This window comes from Vulpes vulpes, chromosome 4 (assembly GCF_048418805.1).
Source record: "Vulpes vulpes isolate BD-2025 chromosome 4, VulVul3, whole genome shotgun sequence".
Lineage (NCBI taxonomy): Eukaryota > Metazoa > Chordata > Mammalia > Carnivora > Canidae > Vulpes > Vulpes vulpes.
The window spans coordinates 85976176-85994368 of NC_132783.1; the positions used below are offsets into that span (position 1 = coordinate 85976176).

Below are 18193 nucleotides of genomic sequence, written 5' to 3' on the forward strand. Positions count from 1 at the left end.
CAAGTAAGAAAACTACAAACAACACCTTGGAAAATTGGACACTTTGCAGAGGAAGAACTATTCATAGTCAAGTAACATGGGAAGAAATATGCTCAGCATTATTAATGACTTGGGAATTGCAAAAAAACATAATTTTTTTTTCACACACATGATTGGCAAAAGTTTTCTTATACACTACTGACAGGAGTACCAATTGGTGGTATACTTTGGAAAATTAATTATTGTAATTGAAAGTTAATATACCCCCATGACCCAGTAATTCCACTGTGACACATGTGTAATAGGAGATGTGTAAAGAAAGTCCTTGGGATTATGATTTTTAATAGCAAAAAATCTGAAATTTTCATGTGTATTTTTTTTTAATTTTTTTTTTTTATTTATTTATGATAGTCACAGAGAGAGAGAGAGAGAGGCAGAGACACAGGCAGAGGGAGAAGCAGGCTCCATGCACCGGGAGCCCGATGTGGGATTCGATCCCGGGTCTCCAGGATCGCGCCCTGGGCCAAAGGCAGGCGCCAAACCGCTGCGCCACCCAGGGATCCCTTCATGTGTATTTTTAATGGAACATTATACAGCTGCCAAACAAACAAAGTGATGTATAATAACATGGGTATATCTTGCAATATGGTATAAAGTGAAAAAATACATTTTTCAAGAATTCATATGATAAAAAGATCCACATGAATTAGAATCGTTGCCTTTGAGGGAGATAGAAAAAAATTTAATATATATTTATTTTTACATGTAAATATAATATATAGCATTTTAATATATATTATATATAATATATATAATATATATATATTATATATATTATAAAACTAGTTTTTCTGTCTGCTTCCTGGCTTAATTTTGCAGCTCAGTTGAGATATAGGAATACTTCGGTAATATGATTGAAGAGATTTCACAGAAAGTCTCCATGACCAGAAATTGCATCCCATATACATAGAAACTACATCTTCAAATTCAACATTCACATTTAACTCCTTGAAGCCAATACATTATGTCACCAGGAACAGCCTGTCAATTTGCTATCAAACTAGACCTTCATCAGGTCTTCTCTGGTAGCATGGATTATTTGGGGACAGAATAGAACCTGGAGGGCACAAGAATCCGAGTGATGAGTTCTGGTGTGAGGCAAAGCCAGAGATACATGTAGAGGGAGAGCATTGGTGACAGGGAGGACATGGCCCCACTAGTGACCCTAGAGAACAACTAGGACATTGACACTCTGAAGGGGGAAGGACGATGGAAATTACTATTACTTTTTGTATTGCTTTACCGTGGATTAAGGGCAAATAGACTGGAAAAAAGATGTGGGTAAACAAAGGATGAGGGAAAAAAAATGAGAAGATATGAAGGAGCAATTTTACCTTTTCTACCAGCTTTTATGAGATTCACACGATCATTAGAAACCTTATGTGTTCTTGATTTCCATTTTAGAACACAGACTATGCATGACCCCTCCCCTTCTCCCACTTTTGTTACCTGTGTCTGTAGGATACACGACGTCCAGACCTCTTGGAGGGTACTCTGGCTCTCCCAAGATTGCTGTTTCCAAACACAAGAATTTCAGAGCTTCTACCAGAGTCCTTAAGAAACTCTCAGGGTATGATGATTCAAAAGAAGAGCAAAAGACATGGATGTGCTGCCATCTTTGTTACCTTCCCTTCCCCCAGAGCCTCTCCCTGCTTACCCCATAGTTTTTCATCCTGGCGGGATCCAATCCAGGGACATTCAGTGGCAATCACTTCTGGAGTGGGGGGCCTGGCAGGCGCTTAGAACGCCTGGACTGGGAGTGGAGTTGGCTATTGTAATACTTAGTGAATGGAATTTCATTAGGTCCTTATCTGTGTGCAGTGAGGAAAAGAGGTCCTTTTACACAGTGCTTGTAATGGAGTGGAAAATTGCATTTCCCCCTCGCTCAAACAGTGCCATTAGTGGGGAGGCAGACTGTCTGCAGAGAGCGGGAAGGCACCTCGGGCGGTGAAGGGCTGACAGCCCAAATGATGGCAGTGCCGAGAGACCCGGAAGATATTAAAATAAAAACAGGTTGTGTTGTTCTTTTTGTCCTGTAGCAGTTCTTCCCTGCAATGCAGGGAGTGATTGGATTTGAAGCACCGAGAAAAACATGTTAAGTAAGAAATTGTTTAAATAAAGTTGTTTGAGGTTGAAACTCTCCCCCAGGCATGGAGGGGAATGCAGTTAGCTGCCTAGAACTTACAGATATCCAAGAGGCAGTAGGTATTTGAGCCAGGCAAGTATGCCAGAAATCTGAGAACTAAAACGTACAATTGTGGTCTCTTCTTTCATCGCCCAGGTGGGTTCTAGCCCTACTGGGAGGGTGTGGCCACTCCAATGGGGGGTCAGTGCATTTTTCTCTTCCCTGGGATCTGAGAGTTACAGGTGAGGAGAACTCCAGGGCATAGTGCAAAAAAAAACCTAGCAGGGGAATCTGTAGCTCTACAGAAATATTGTTCATGCACTTGTAGCAAGAGAGTTTCTTTGAGAATTGGTATCAGACGTAGGTCCGTGAAAGCTGCCTGTGTGATGGTGGAGGGGGCCACAGTGTCCCAGGGCCAGAGAATGACAGAAACTGTGCACCTCTTGGACACAGGTGAAAACTGAATGCAAAGTGGTCCATACCAAGAATGTTGGGAGGACCCAGGTGAGAAAGCCCTTTGTCAATGTCTGAGGGCACCAGGAAAGTAGAATTAGGACAAGTTTTCTAAAAAAAGAATGGAATTGTGAAACCATTAGGGTATTTGATATTCCAGCTGCACTAGACCTTCAGAATTATTTAGTCCAATAATTTCTTATAAGAATGAGGAATTTTTTTCTCATGAAGCATAAATGTTAAATCAGAGGCCCCCAAGGCCCCTTCCACCACCATCTACTGTATACATCCCTTCAACCTTTTCTGAGCTCACTTGTCCACTCTCTACTCCAGCCCCACTCACTTTAACAGAATTTTCTTTCCTCTTGATCCATCCCCTGACCTAGCCTCATGCTTCTGCTTGCCAGACATTGAAGATTAGAGGGGGGGGGGGCGGTTGGGGTGGGGATCAGCTACCTGCCGACCATTCTGTTCTTTTATGTGTCTGTCTCCTGATATCCCTTATATGTATGTAAGTCCAGTGTTTAGAAGATGTGACCTGTGCATTCTAGCCTCCACCCTGGGCATTGGCCTATCCCAGAACATTGTCATGCATAATTTTCATAAAATTAAAAAATCTGGCTCACACAAATGCTATATGAACACATGTATTTTAAAAATCATTTTTAATTTTGTATTATTTTAAATTTTAAATTACTAATATATACCAGTCAGTAATAGTTTCCTAGTAATATGGTAGAGCTGATTCTTTTTGAGGAACTGGGTATTTATAGACACTTGGAAAAAAAAAAAGGACATTAGACCAAGATTATACAAAACTGACCACTGACCAACATCTTTTACAGTAATTAAATCATAACCTCTGGGGACCTATTTTTTTTGTTTGTTTGTTTGTCTGGGCTGTAATCAAGTAGTGATTATATGTATAATCTCCAGAAGAATTAAATAATCCTTTGGAGGACCTGTCCTACATCACCAACATATGCCTTTGAAAGGATATTGTGCCCTTCTTACACCCCCCATTCCCTTATTTCCAAGTTTTTTTTACTTTTTCTTAACTTAATCCTAAAACTTAAATCTCTGTTTCTTTGAAATGCATCAGCATTTGGTGTATGTGCTTCTGAAGACTCCACCATGGTGTAAAGTCCCATCTAGTATGTTAGGTCTAGTATGTTAGGTATCTACCAATTAATTTAACTTTTTTTTTTTTTAATTTTTATTTTTATTTATGATAGTCACAGAGAGAGAGAGAGAGAGGCAGAGACACAGGCAGAGGGAGAAGCAGGCTCCATGCACCGGGAGCCCGATGTGGGATTCGATCCCGGGTCTCCAGGATCGCGCCCTGGGCCAAAGGCAGGCGCCAAACCACTGCGCCACCCAGGGATCCCAACTTTTAACACATTTATTGTGTTGTCTCTGTGTGCTAGGCACTGTGCCAGACTTTAATGTACACTGGTGAATAAAACAAACAAGGTTGTGAGGTTTAAGATAAGAGAAACACATATGCAGATGGGGAGGAATTATAGAAAGCCCATCACATTGCCTCTGCCTGGTATCTGAGTTACAGGATGCTGTGGCTTCCCCAGGCCTCTGCCTAGATTCACTTAGATAAGTAAAAGTTGGTTATGTCCCATCAAAGTTGGTGAGATGTGAATGGCAAAAAGGAATGTAGGGTGGTTGTTCATAGGTTATGTGACCTTGCTTGCACCCTTGGATTCATTTATCCAATGAGTGCTCAGTAAATATAGATCAGTGATGTTAAAAAGCAAATTCAGCTGAAAAAAATTCCAAAGATCTTATTGGCTTCACTTAGGGATTCATGAATTAGGCAGCATTCAATCTAGCAGAGAGAAAGAAGCTCCGAGGATCTGTACAAAATGGTAAACTTTATAGTCAGAAGGGAACAGAAACAAGGTAGTAATACTAAGCCGAAGAGTGGATTTATTATTGCAAGGATACTTTTCTTTAGGGGATGGCAAGGCTCTATCAGGAAGACTAACTAGTATTGATCAGGTGATTTCTGACTGCTAGTGTAAGAATCCATTTTGGGGAGAACTGAAATTGTAAGTTAAGGTTCATTTTGGAACATGGGGTTTAGCATAAATGACTCCATTTGGGGTCCATTGTTTTGTTTTTAACAGTCAAATATACTGAACCCTGCTGGCCGTGGAACTTTTCAGTTTGTTTATTTAGCTATTTAACAATTTCAATAATCACTCTAAATCTATTCTTAGGCAAAAGTCTTAGAGTGAAGTACATAATTTCTGGGTTTTCTCCCCTTCCCCCTACTCCTCCAGTGTGATTGACAACTGGCTCCTCATCCAGGGGCATACTGTACCAAGGGTTGTTTTTCCTTAAGTATAGGTATTATTGGAGCACCTGGGTGGCCGAGTCAGTTAAATGTCTGCCTTTGGCTCAGGTCATGATCCAGGGGTCCTGGGATGGAGCCCCATGTTGGGATCCCTTCTCAGAAGTGGGTCTGCTTCTTCTTTTGTCCCCTCTCCACTTGTATTCTCTCTCTCTCTCTCTCTCTCTCTCTCTCTCTCTAATAAATAAATAAAATCTTAAAAAAAAAAGTGGAGGTATTACTTCCATTGCAGATCTTCAGTCTTTGGAAGGCAAGGTGGGCATTAGTGAATTTCTGAAGGCCCAGAAAATTTTAGGGTGATGTTTGTTTCTCAAGAAGTTCATGGCCAAGTTACAAAACTATCCTTGAAATCATCTGAATTTCTTCTTTGAGATCCCTGAGGAGAAGTGGCTAAAGTAGGGTGCTGGTCAAGGAATTACTGGTTACATCTTCTGGTCTTCCATAGTATGAGCTAGTAGTAGCTGTGGTTGACTTTAATATCTAATCAGCATATACAGTATTTTAGTTAAATATTGGCCAAGTATAAGACACTATTAGGCCACTAGAGGAATGTAGAGGCATAAAAAGAGGAACTCGCAGTGTGGTTAGGGAACGAGAGACAGCCAACCACAAAGCACATAGCTACCTGTGTAAGAATATGTGTGCTGAATACCAAGTGAGTGGTGCAGGCTACCAGTGCTCCAGTTCAGTCAGTGTGGATGAAAGGTTCTTAATGGAGATGTTGGTCATGATTTAATACATGAAGGATAAATACAGTTCAGATTTTATTGGGAGGGGGTGTTGAACATTCTAAGGAGGATGGAGAGAGGACAATGGAAAACAAAGCTTTGAACAGTTACATACCAAGCGTGTCACAAGGGTGAAGGGGGGGTGTTCTTTGATAGCAATACCCAAGCTGGGATGCCCCGGGTCGTTAATATGGACTTAGAGGTCCATCAGTGGCCAGTCTTACAACTAACTCCCAGTCTTAAGTTTGTTCCGAGTCTGCACTAACTGAAAGAGTTTGAGTCGCCTCAGAAATCAAGCAACACTTAGCAGAAGCAGGGCACTTACCCTTTTCAAAACAGATGAAATGTTTTCCATTAATGCTGTTGCTCCGGCACAGATTAAAGCTTGTATCAGAAATTAAGCTGTTCACCAGTTTTTTAATCAAATCCTAAATATGGCATCCTTCATATGTGAGGTAATTGTGTGTCTGTATGCAAATGCTGGGAGAATATAGTTATTTGGTTATAAATCCAACTATAGTTTTTGAAAAAAAAAGTAGATAGAAATCTGGAAAAATGAGTAAACACAATTAATTAGATGAGATATTTATCCTTGGTTTAAATTAGAAAAATTACTTAGAGAAGCTATGAAAATCTCAATTAAAACAACCAGCCTGATTTTATTTTTCACTGCTAAGAGGGCAGGAAAAAAAATGCACGAGTAAAATAAATATATATTTGGGGATGACACCATCTTGGCATTTCCAGGCATTCTTTTCTAAATATATTCTTTATCTGAGCTGTCTTGCAATACTTTTAATATAATTAAAAGCACATAATGAGTGCCAGACTTGTCAATTTCAACAACAAAGTGCTGAAATTTGCAGTGAAACCGAGAGATCCATCTCCCACACATTGTAATGAATAGGTTCATAAAAGGAAAATAGTTTAATTACATTTTAGTTCATGGATTGTTAATAGGCTGGAGTATCTAAATTGAATAATGTGATTCTGGTAATAATTATGTGTAAATGAACTTGTTTAAATGATATTTTACAGCTTCTTTATAAAATTACAGCTAGAGGCAATCCAGTGATAGACAGACAAAGGCCATGCAAAAATTATCATAAACTATTAGCTTGTTTGCAAAGGGTTTTATGTTAATCTTTTAGTACTTAAAGCAATCTGCAATTAACATATCATGGGGAGCTGCCTCCGAGCAAAGGCATGCAAATTGAAGTGCTTAGATAAAAAGCCATTCACGTTGGGGGGAAAAAAAAAGAAAGAAAAAAAAAGAAAAAGAAAAAAAAATCAAAGAAAGGGTGGCAAAGTACTCAGAGGGTGCTGGTTTTATATTTGAGATTAAGGAGGTGTAATGATTGTGTTATCTAACTATGGCTGTAATTAAAGCTTTTCTCCTGCAGACATGACAATAGATACTGCATTGATTTCGGTGTTTTAATTGTGAAAGTCATTTTATTTCAGGGCAGAAGATATGAATAGCCTGAATCAAAGGGCTAGAAGATTGCTTTGTTGATAGTACTTGTTCAACAGCTGCCTAGCTGCTTAATACACAAGTGTGGAGAATACAGAGAGACCCAGGGAGGTGCTGGGTATTGTAATTCTCCTGCTGGTTTCCTTTCCTTTTATGAAAAAGGCGAGGATCTGCGTACTGATTGTAAACAAACAGCCTTTTCATACCTCACTGATGTTTTTCCTCCCCAACTTCGCAGAACAAAAGAAGTCATAAAGGGCCTTGAACTAACTTTACTACTGCTCCTTTTAAGCTACAGAAGTTTATGCAAAGTAATAAAACCATCCTTGCTGGCCGAGATATCACCCCTCTAATGGAGAACAAAAGTCTCTAAGTGGCCTCTGTAGTTATCACAAATAGCCTTATGACAGAAACAGTTTGTTAGGGAGAGACTGGATTATTTACATTAAGGGCATATCCACAAAATCTCACACACCGTTAGTTTGAGATTAGGACTTATCAGTTTTTATATACAAACTGCAGGGGGGAAATTAAGTGAAGAGAAAGCATATACGATCCTAGAGCAAAGAGGATTCTAAAAGGAATTCAGGGAAAATGAACTCAGTGTGGACTTCAAGTATCACATTCTTGGCGATTTCTTCCATAACCGTTCAGAGTGAATAGAGGTGAAACCCAGTGATTTCTAATTATTTCCATTATTCTATTGATGCATCTCTTCTTTGTGCTTTGAAATACTGAATATATATTTCAATGAAGTCTGAATAATAGTAGATTTGGTTTGAGGGACATTTGTCCCTTTGAGTGATATGGTTTATAATAACCACACACCAAGGTATTGTGGGAGAGGAAAAATAATTTTCCCTCTATGTTCCCCTTCTAGGTTTTGGTCGAGACATCTCCGTAATAAGGGAAGAAACAAGCAAGCGAAAAACAAAAGTAAAAACAGATTAACAGGAGGAAAACAAAAGTTTAATAACCTGTACACCTCCTGAACACTTGGGAGGTACCCAGGAAGGCTAACTCCAACCTTAAATACCATTTTAAGCTAAAGATAAAGAAAGACGTTGGGGGTTATGGGAGGTTACTAGGAAAAACCCAGTAAATGAGGGTAAGGTTGTTATGCAGATTTAAGACCTGGCTTCCCCATTGATAAGAGTTCCTAAAGATTGAATCATCTGCCTCTTCCTGGTACAGAGAGGGAGATACACTTACACTTGGAGATTTCCTTTAACTTAAATGTAAACTTGCAAATGGGAACTTTTTCTTGGTCTTCAAAGCTTCCCCTGTGTCTGCAGTTTCTTAAAATTAATCAGCCTCAAATAATCCTCATGCCAAAGAGGACATCTTGGGGTGATGAATTCAGCTACCCTTCTGTGGTACAAATCTAACAAGAATAACATCAATAATCATTTACTGAGTGCTGCACCAAACTTTTTTGTTTGTTTGTTTGTTTTTTTAAAGTACATTGCTAACCTCTCACAACAATTCCAGAGAAGTTGGTAGAATGATCTCCACTTTAAAAAAAGAAGAAACTTAGGCTCAGAGAGGCCAAGTAAACTGCCCCAAGTCACACGGCCTGTCGAGGACAGAGGTTGGAACCTAGGAAGCTGGCTCCAGAGATTACAGGCATACCCACCAGATAAACTAGGCCGCAGCCAGAGAACAAGTAACAGATACCAGCAGTGTGGATTGTAAGTAATCAGCTGTGAAGTCACAGTTGGGCAGGACTCTTGGAAATCCTTCCAGGCTCCTTAACTTTTTATTTGGTGCCCCGGATGCCTCTGATAGTTTGGTAAGACCCATGGACCCCTTCTCAGGCTAATGATTTGCAAATGCACAAAATCAATATATATAAAATTACAAAGCAAATTAGGTATATTGAACTACTATTGTCAAAAAATTTTAAAAATCAAGTTTATGACTTAGTGGTTTATGTGCTTCTTAACACAAATTAATGAGCTCTCAGAGTAGGACCTAACATCCACAGTAATTGCAAAGTAGTGGTGCATATAAATAGTGTTTCAGATTTCTGCAACCATGTGACTTGAAGATATCTGTAATTTTTATTGATGATATTTTGTTGCCTACATCTATAATCACAGAAAATATTAAATTGCCCTTAGAAGTTAGTGAAAATAAAAAAATATGCCTTTGTATTTTTATATAAGTTGTATATTCTATAAATACATATATAGCTATGCATTTTTATATATGACAATTTCTGTAGACCCCTGAGTTCTAGACGCATGAAGGGCTCACGTTAAGAATACTTTTGAATACACAAGGGAAACTGAGGTCCAGAGAAGAGAATGCATCCCAAGATATCAGTAATTAGTGATAAGATGTAGATCACAGCTTGTAGATCACACTTAGGGAATTTAAGGAAACTTGAAACCATGTGTGTTGATTTTGTCCCTCTCTCTCCTAGGACTTTGGTATCTTTTGCTGACATTCTTTTAGAGGGCTGGACCCTTCTTTGTCTTTGCAAAATTGTATTTTTCAAAGTGGGAGTGCCAGACGACTGCCTTGACCCTTCAGTCACCTGTTGGCAATTCCTGCCTTCCTCTTGCACCTTGATGAGTGCCTGGTGCTACTGCCAGTGGGTGGTGATGGGTAGAGACCAGAAAGTACAGTCACAGGGGACCTTAGCCACCAGGGACCCCAGAGTGATGGTCGGTGATGCCAACTAAAATTTGAAAGGTTTCTAGGGGAACAAGAATGATATTTATTATACATATGTTTTTGTCAGTTCAGGCTGTTGTAATAAGATAGTTTAGACTGGGTGGCTTGCAGGACAGATTTCTTTTTCATGGCTCTGGAGGCTGGCTGCCTGAGACCAGGGGGCCAGCAAGGTTGGGTTCTGGTGAACACCTTTTCCCTGGTTTCCTCACACAGTAGAGAGAGAAGCTAGCTCTCTAATCTTTTCCTATAAGAACATGAATCCCACATGTGAGAGCTTCTCCTTCATTTCCTAATCCCTTCCCAAATGTCCCTCCTCCAAATACCATCCCACTGGAGTTCACACTTTGACGTATGCATTGGGGTAGTGGGGGGAACACACACATTCAGATCATAGCAACATCTTTCCTATGCATGAACTTTGTATATCCTCTTGTAGTTAATACTCAGGCCTAGTTAACAGTCTCTCCCCCTCTATTGGAGAGCAAGAGAGGCACGTGTGGTGAGCCAACATCCAACTTGGAATCCATCTGTATCCACACAGCCTTTTGAGGCAGGTACCTTGGGTCCCCACTTTACTTATTAGGAAAATGAAGCTCAAAGACATTCAGTTAGGTGACCAGACTGTCTACTCACTAAGCAACAGAGCCAGAAATTTCACTCGGTTCTGCTACCTCTACTGCTGATTTTTGTTCCCAGGTCCTCTATCCCTTATATTGAAGGGATGATCACCACTTCATGATCCTTACCCAGGTGCTATTTATTGCAAAACTGTTATGTCCATAATGCTGTCCCTCCCAGGTAGACTTGGAGGGAGAAATATATAAGGATATCCTTATCCTTGAGCTTACTGTTCTAACTCTCCTAACTGGACAAATAAAGCTAGCACAAAAGGAATGCACAGAAAATGTTCAATGACAAGCATGCTTGATACCAACAATGTAATTGTAGTCATCATGAGGAAGATGATCATGGCTAACAAATACTGAAGGCATGATATTTTAAGCATTTCCCATAAGTTATTTCATCTGATCACACATTCCAATAAGAAGGATGTGTAGCAGCAACACCACCCTTGCAGTTGGCAGGAAGGACGCTACCAAAAGGCCCCCTGTATCACAAACGGAAACATGGAGATACACGTTTTCCTTATTGATTTGGTAATAACATTTGTGGTTGCCTTGACCATGAATTGAGCACACAGGTATGATGGCAGAGGAAGAGTGACCTCTACCAATTAGGATAACTCCTCAGAGGCCTCCATAGGCAAATTTTCCTTTAGCTCATCTTACTTTGCTGACATATACTTTTTAGGCAACTCTAAATAGTTCTCAAAACTGTACATTCTGAGGAAAGGGAGTACAGTTTACTCCCTAGAAGGTCACTTTGCACAATTTGGGGCACCTAGTTTTCAACAAAGCAGCTGCTTACTTGAGTTTCAGGGGAAAGGCCATGATTTTTTTCTCCTTCCTCCTAATCTCAGCCCAGACAACATGTCATTGTGCCCTACATACTTCACTAAGCTTCTCTAACAGATAAAGACTATTTTCACCCTAAACACAATCATCCTGCCATTATCTCAAGTAAAAAAAAAAAATTTAACTTTATTTATTCATGAGAGACACACAGAGAGAAAGGCAGGGACACAGGCAGAGGGAGAAGCAGGCTCCCTGTAGGGAACCCGATGCAGGACTCAATTTCAGGACCCCAGGATCACATCCTGAATTGAAGGCAGATGTTCAACTGCTGAGCCACCCAGGCATCCCTCAACTAAAAAAAAAAAAAAAAGAAAGAAAGAAAAAAATTTAACAGGGCACCTGGATGGCTCAAAAAGTAGAACATGAATCCTTCAATCTCAGGGTTGTGAGTTCAAGCCCCATGTTGGGCATGGAGCCTACTTAGAAAAAAACATTAATAATTCCATAGGAGTTTTCTTACATCCAGTACAAATTTTAAGTTTCCCAATTGTCTCGAAAACATCCTACTTCATTGAGTTTGTTTGAATCAGGATCCAAACAAGGTCCATACATTTTATTTGGATGCAACATCTCTTTAATCTTTTATCCTGTAATAGTTCCTTTCCTCATCTTTTCCATCTTCTTTCTCTTTGTCTCTGTTGTTATACATTGAGTCTTTTGGAAGACTATAATCATTTGTCCTTGAGAAAGAGCCACTTTTTTATTTTGGCTAACACTTCCTTGCTGTGTCATTTACTCTATTCTTCTATCCTGTATACTTCCTTCAATCTGTTGTACATCAAGAGTTTGTTAGATCCAAGTTCATTTTTTTTAATGTCATAATGTATGCTTCCTATTCCATCACATCACCAGTCACATAATTTATATCTAATCAGTAGATTCAGATGGTGTCAGCCTGATTCTTTTGCAAAGTTCCCAACCAACCTCTCACCCAGTGATGGAGAATCTTTTGTTTTGTTTTGTTTTGTTTTGTTTTGTTTTGTTTTGTTTTTTAAAAGATTTTATTCATTTATTCATGAGAGACACATAGAGAGGCAGAGACATAGGCAGAGGGAGAAACAGGCTCTCCATGGGGAGCCTGATGTGGGACTCCATCCCTGGACCCTGGGATTATGACCTGAGCTTAAGGCAGACACTCAACCCCTGAGCCACCCACATGCTTTGATGGAGCATCTTTTGATGATCATGTCCTAGGTCCATTATTTCCTTGCTGGTTCCAGAATGGTAGTTTTCTAATTCTGTCATCCCTTCTGCAGATATTATCTGGAATGCTTCTGCAGAGAACGTTTCTCCAAGTGACAATGATTTCAAAACTTTCCTTCTAGCAGCAGAAAAGTTGGTTTAAATATATCTCATGTGAAAACTGGAAATATGAAACATAAATGTGGAGGGTGCCTGATGAAGTGGAAGTGGAATGCTGGGCAAGCCCTGTGGTCACTGGCTGCCCTTCATCCTCTGTTCCTGTGGCACAGGAGCTCTTGGGCTCTGGCCAGCACAGTTTGGAGATGTCCTGATAAATATCACTACCATGACCCTGTCCTCATCATGCTTACAGTGTATTGTTTTGGGGAATGAAGTGAGTGCCCCCAGTACTGAAGAGGCTTGCCATTCACCCACTGTGTGACTTTGGGGTCGTTAGCCTCAGTCAACCTTGTTTCCTTATTTGTAAAGTGGGAATAAGAGTCCTCACTTTGAAACTAAATGAAAGTGGGTTCAGTTGCAACTTCATAAAATGATTGTGAAGATTCCATGTGCTTAATGCTTATGAAATGCTTCGTATAGTGCCTGCCGCCTAACAATGCTCAAAAATGTTAACTTGATCTTTCTTATTATAGTCAGCCACTCTATTGGCTTTCTAGGGACACCCTAGTCAAGTGTCACAAAGGGCGTGGCTTGGAACAATAGGAATTTACTCTCTTACACTTCTCGAGGCCAGGAGTGTGAAATTATTGTCAGTAGGGCCATGCTTCCTTTGAGGCTCTGGGTAGAATCCTTTTTCACCTCTTCCTAACTTTGGAGGTGGCTGGAAATTCTTGGTTTTACTTCCCTGTAGATGCATTGTACAATCTCTGCTTCTGTCACTATATGATTGTCTTCTTCCTGTGTGTCTCTTCCCATGATATTCCTTCTGCGCCTTCACATCATTTTATAGAGATCCCAGATATATTGGATTAAGGGCCCACTTCAATCCAGCATGATCTCATATAAACTAATTACACCTGCAATGGACCTCTTTCCAAATAAATTCACATTCTGAAGTATCGATTGGAGTTTAGGACGTCAACCTATCTTTTTGGAGAGACAAAATTTAACCCCTAACGATTATGTAACTATTCAATATGAAGTCCTGCATCTTTACATATGTCAGGGTTCCTTCTACTATACTATTTGTTAGGGCAACATTCACATTTCTTGCATTTTACTGCCTACCTACTGGTTTTCCTTCAGGTATGTGTTGCTATTTAGTGCAGAGTAAGGATAAATGGGCAGTTCTTCCACATTTAGACCCAGAGAGGACAAGGGAATAGTTCTCCACCTGCATACACAGAGTGGGAGCAGAAGACCACAGCCAGAACAGCAGAAGAAATACAGCCTTAGAGAGCCATCCACATTTCAAAACTCCAGGCAAGCCAGCATTGGCCTGGCAGGCGCCCAGTGATACTCTCTGCCGTATCAGGACAAGCCTTGGAGTGAACTGTTTATTTATCAATTCTTAATTGAGTTGATGTTTACTCATGATTGCGAGCGGATGATTAATTTATTGCAGAGTTGGAGGAGTCAGATAGTGAGGAGATTGTTATAATAGAGAGATTATAATAGAATTCTTTGCACTTGTGGGTCTGGTAATAGAAGATTGACTGATATAATTAGATGGGGCTTGGTAACAAATGCTATTACATTATGTCTGAATCTTATTTGAAAGTACTGGCCTTTTATCTTAAACTTATTAGGGGGTGGCTATAGGTTAAGTTGACACCTGATAGCTCTTTTACTCCTGCAATAGGAGGGCTGAACTTTCGGAAGGTATCAACTGTTTTGATGTTTAGAGGCAATGGCCAGGTATCTTTCAGGGATCAGTTCTTCCTCTTGGTTTTTAGAACAATAACAGGATTGAGAAGGGCTTAAATTTCAACACTGTCACTAACTTTCTAGATAGCTCTGGGCAATCGAAGGGCTGTGTTCTCTCTCTACTCTGTCTGTGGCTACTTTGGAATCTTTATCGTAGCCAAAACCATCCTTAAGAAAACAGATAAAGGAAAACACAAGGAATAACCTGACAGTGTGGTGAGAAAATGGGCTATATGTAAGACAAGCTTGGGTTACAAATTGTAACTCAGCTGTAGTGGGTTGAGTGGTTGGGCCCCCCTCCCCCAAAAGATATATCTTCATCTTGACCCAAGGAGCCTATGAATGTGACCTTATTTGTAAAAAGGGTCTTTGAAGATGCAATTAAGGATCTGGAAATGAGATGATCCTGGATTAGCACCCAGGAGAAGTATCATTATAGGAGACACCCAGAGGAGAGATGGAGGAGAAGAGAAGTCCATGGGAAGACAGAGGCAGAGTTAGGCAGCACAAGCCAAAGGATGCCTGGCATCACCAGAAGCTGGGAGATGCAAGGAAGGATTTTCCTCTAGCGCCTCTGGAGGGAGCACAGCCCTGCCAACACCTTGATTTCAGCCTTCTGCCCTACAGAACTGTGAAAGAGTACAGTTCTGTTGTTTTAAGCCACCAAATTTATGGTAATTTGTTATAATAGATGTTGGAAACTATTATACCAGCTATGCAACAAATTCCTTGTTTGACTTTGGGCAAGTCTCTTAATCTTCTAAGCCTCAGTTTTGTCATTTATAAAACCGTGATTATTATGCTCATCTCAGTGTTGCGAGGACCAAATGCGATAGGCCTGAGTATTCGCCCAACCCCATGGGTGGTACATGAAAGGCATGGGGAGCATACCAGATTCCCTCTTCAGTCCCATCCCATCCCTTTCCATATATGACATTTCAATGAAATCTCTTTCATCTTCCTCGCCTCCTCCTAAAATGTCTGCAAAACCAACAGCCCTCCCCTGAAGAATGTTCTATTCTTCAGGAGCTGTTCTTTGGGCTGTCAAAGTAGAGGCAAAAGCACGGTACAGCTGGTATTCTTAAGGCAGTTGGGTGAGAGCCATGTAGATATTAACATTTTTTAAAAATGCAGTTCACCGAACACAACCCTATAGTGTAGCAGCTGAAGTCCATATTGGAGCCACAGTGTGGTTGGCCAGCTGCAGTCTGTTTCTTTCACATGAGGAGGTCTCAGGGTATATTCTCAGCCCTGCAGAACATACAGCACACGGGACCGTATATAATACTCTGAGCTGCAGAAAGAAGCTGATATAAATGGCTTTTGCTGACTGTGTTCATTTCACTGACTTTAGATCTAGAAAGTCAAAACTGACTGTATCCCACCCAATACAGGCTGGAGAAGTCATTGTTGGAATTTAGAGCATGTCTTACTTGAATAAATGCTTTTAGAATCCTGGGTTCTTCTGAGGCATCAGAAGGATGGGAAATTAAAAAGAGCACAGGTCTGTATTTCATTTCTGTCCTTGATCAACTGCATAATCATGGGCCAGCTCCTTAACTTCTTTGTGACTTCATCTTCATGGTGAGGTTGTTGGAGCACCTCGTCTCAGCACTAAGGTTCTGTGGTTTCATGAAAACTCAAGTTGATCCCCGTAAGGTCAGGCCGCGGATCCATCTAGCCCACATCTTTTGTCTGGCATGCTTTCAGAGGATAGGAGAATTGCAGGAAGGTGAGAAGGAAAGAGAGTTTTAGAGGAAAATGTAGGGTGCTGTCTTATATATTCCATCCAGAGCCTAGCAGTCATCGAGGGGAGAACTAGGGATTTCCTAAAAACGCTAAGACCTTCCACTCCCTAGTTCTCATGAAGAACCTCTGTTGATGACAGTTTTATCATCTCTAAGCAGCATTGTGAATCCACTGCCTGGGTGTTTAGTGGGTAGGAGAGTTTGTGGGGATGGGACCCTCTTATGAGGTCAGTGGTATTTACCTGTGGGACGTTGAGTTCCCTCACTTGGCCTTTTCTGCTGGAGGCTGCTTTCCTCATACTTCTCCACGTCTCCCGGTACTGATCTGATCAGTTCATTAATAGTGAGGGGGAGGGAAATAAGCATTTATTGAGTACCCATGTGAGCCTTACACTATGAAGGATCTGTCTTCACAGCTACCTTCTAAGACAAAAACCTTATTCCCATTTTACACTTATGTACCCGAGGCAAGGAGATACTTGGTAAGTTGAACAAGTTATCAATTATTAAGAGCCATGTTCAATAACCCATGTCTCCCTTAGAGCCTATCTTCATGGCATCCTACCCTTACACCATGATGTTAGGCCCCACCTACCAGCCCCTATCTCTGTTGTACACCAGGCACTGGACTAATGGGGGGTGGCAGGAGGGGGGTGGAGGATGAGGATAAAGAGATATGAAAAATATTTGTCATCTTTGCTCTTGAACTTATTATCTAATTAGATAAATACAAGTACCATAAAGGAGATACGTAAGACAAGTTAACACTTTAATCAGCAATATAATAGAGACACGATGACAGCAGCTAACACTGCTGCAGTTACTTTATGCCACATGCGAGAGCCTCTGCAAGTACTTTGTCACTTGTTCATCACTACAACCCTATGTTAGTTTTTTATAGCTGAGGAAGCAGAAGTGTAGAAAGATCGAGAAACTTGACCAAAGTCCCCAGCATCTGATTTCCAGTGATGGAGCCAGGATTCAAATCTAGGCTGCTGAGCTTCCATGCTCTACTGCTAATATTATTACACACCAAACAAAAGAGTTGAAGGCTGACTTAAGGCTCACTGGTAAGAAAGAAGAGTTTGATGGGAGGTGGTCCTGATGGGTTTTATGGCAGAAGTGGTACTCAAAAGGCCTATTTGGAAAATGCTTTATGTCATATGAAGGAGCACATTTCTAACAATACTGTTTCCTACCAGCTCAGAATGGGGCCTTGCAGTAGTCGCTGGGCTTCTCCAACTCTTCCAATCTCATATTTCAGAGCAAACAACTTATTTTCTTTTGAGTTCTAACCTGGGATTTCCCTGGGAAACGAAGAGGGTAGAAATCAGATATTTGGGGAACATGTTTCCCCTGGGGGAAGCAGTGTTTGGAACCAGGGGCCTGGGGAAAATTGCACTAATCCACAGCTAACTGTGGGCCATGATAGGATCTTGGAGTGTCAGGTCCTGCAGTTTTTCCAGAAGCACTGATAGGAGAGAGTGCAGCAGAATTATGGGCCTAGATCAGTCCAAATGGCATTTCTTTTGTAAAAACAAGAGCCTTGTCAATTGCAACCCCACTTTAAGGGGTGTGTGGGATTGAAACAAGATGGTTTAACGAATAGACCAGTTCCACTTTTTTTTTTTGCATTGCAAGTGAGCACCCCCCTCATGAAGACCAGGGGGACCAGATAACTCCAAGTAAAGTTGGGTGCAGCTGAGACACATGGGGAACAAGATTAGGAGAGGCAGCAAACAGCCAGGTGAGTTCTTGGAGGTGATCTTGTGATAGATACAGTGAGATCAGGTGCCAAAATATTTTAGGGAAAACAACTAATTTACTCTCTTGAACAGGTGACACCCTCCAGTTCCCATGCCCCTCACACTGTGTTCTCTTTCCACCAGCTGATTCACCTCACCCTCTTTCCTCCTTTGTTTCTCATGCCGGCCCCAGCTATCCCAGAGTAGTTTAACTTCCTGATTTCCCAGATCAGGAGATTATGACTTGGAGAGAAGAGACGTATCCCAGTGGCTTACATAGATGATTG

The 18193-nt window shown here is 40.8% G+C and overlaps 1 protein-coding gene across 1 annotated transcript in view; it reads left to right on the forward strand.

Moving 5' to 3' along the window:
* The window catches only part of LRMDA (leucine rich melanocyte differentiation associated), a 1011591-nt gene that overhangs the window by 722836 nt on the left and 270562 nt on the right, over positions 1-18193 (forward strand). The window lies entirely within an intron of this gene.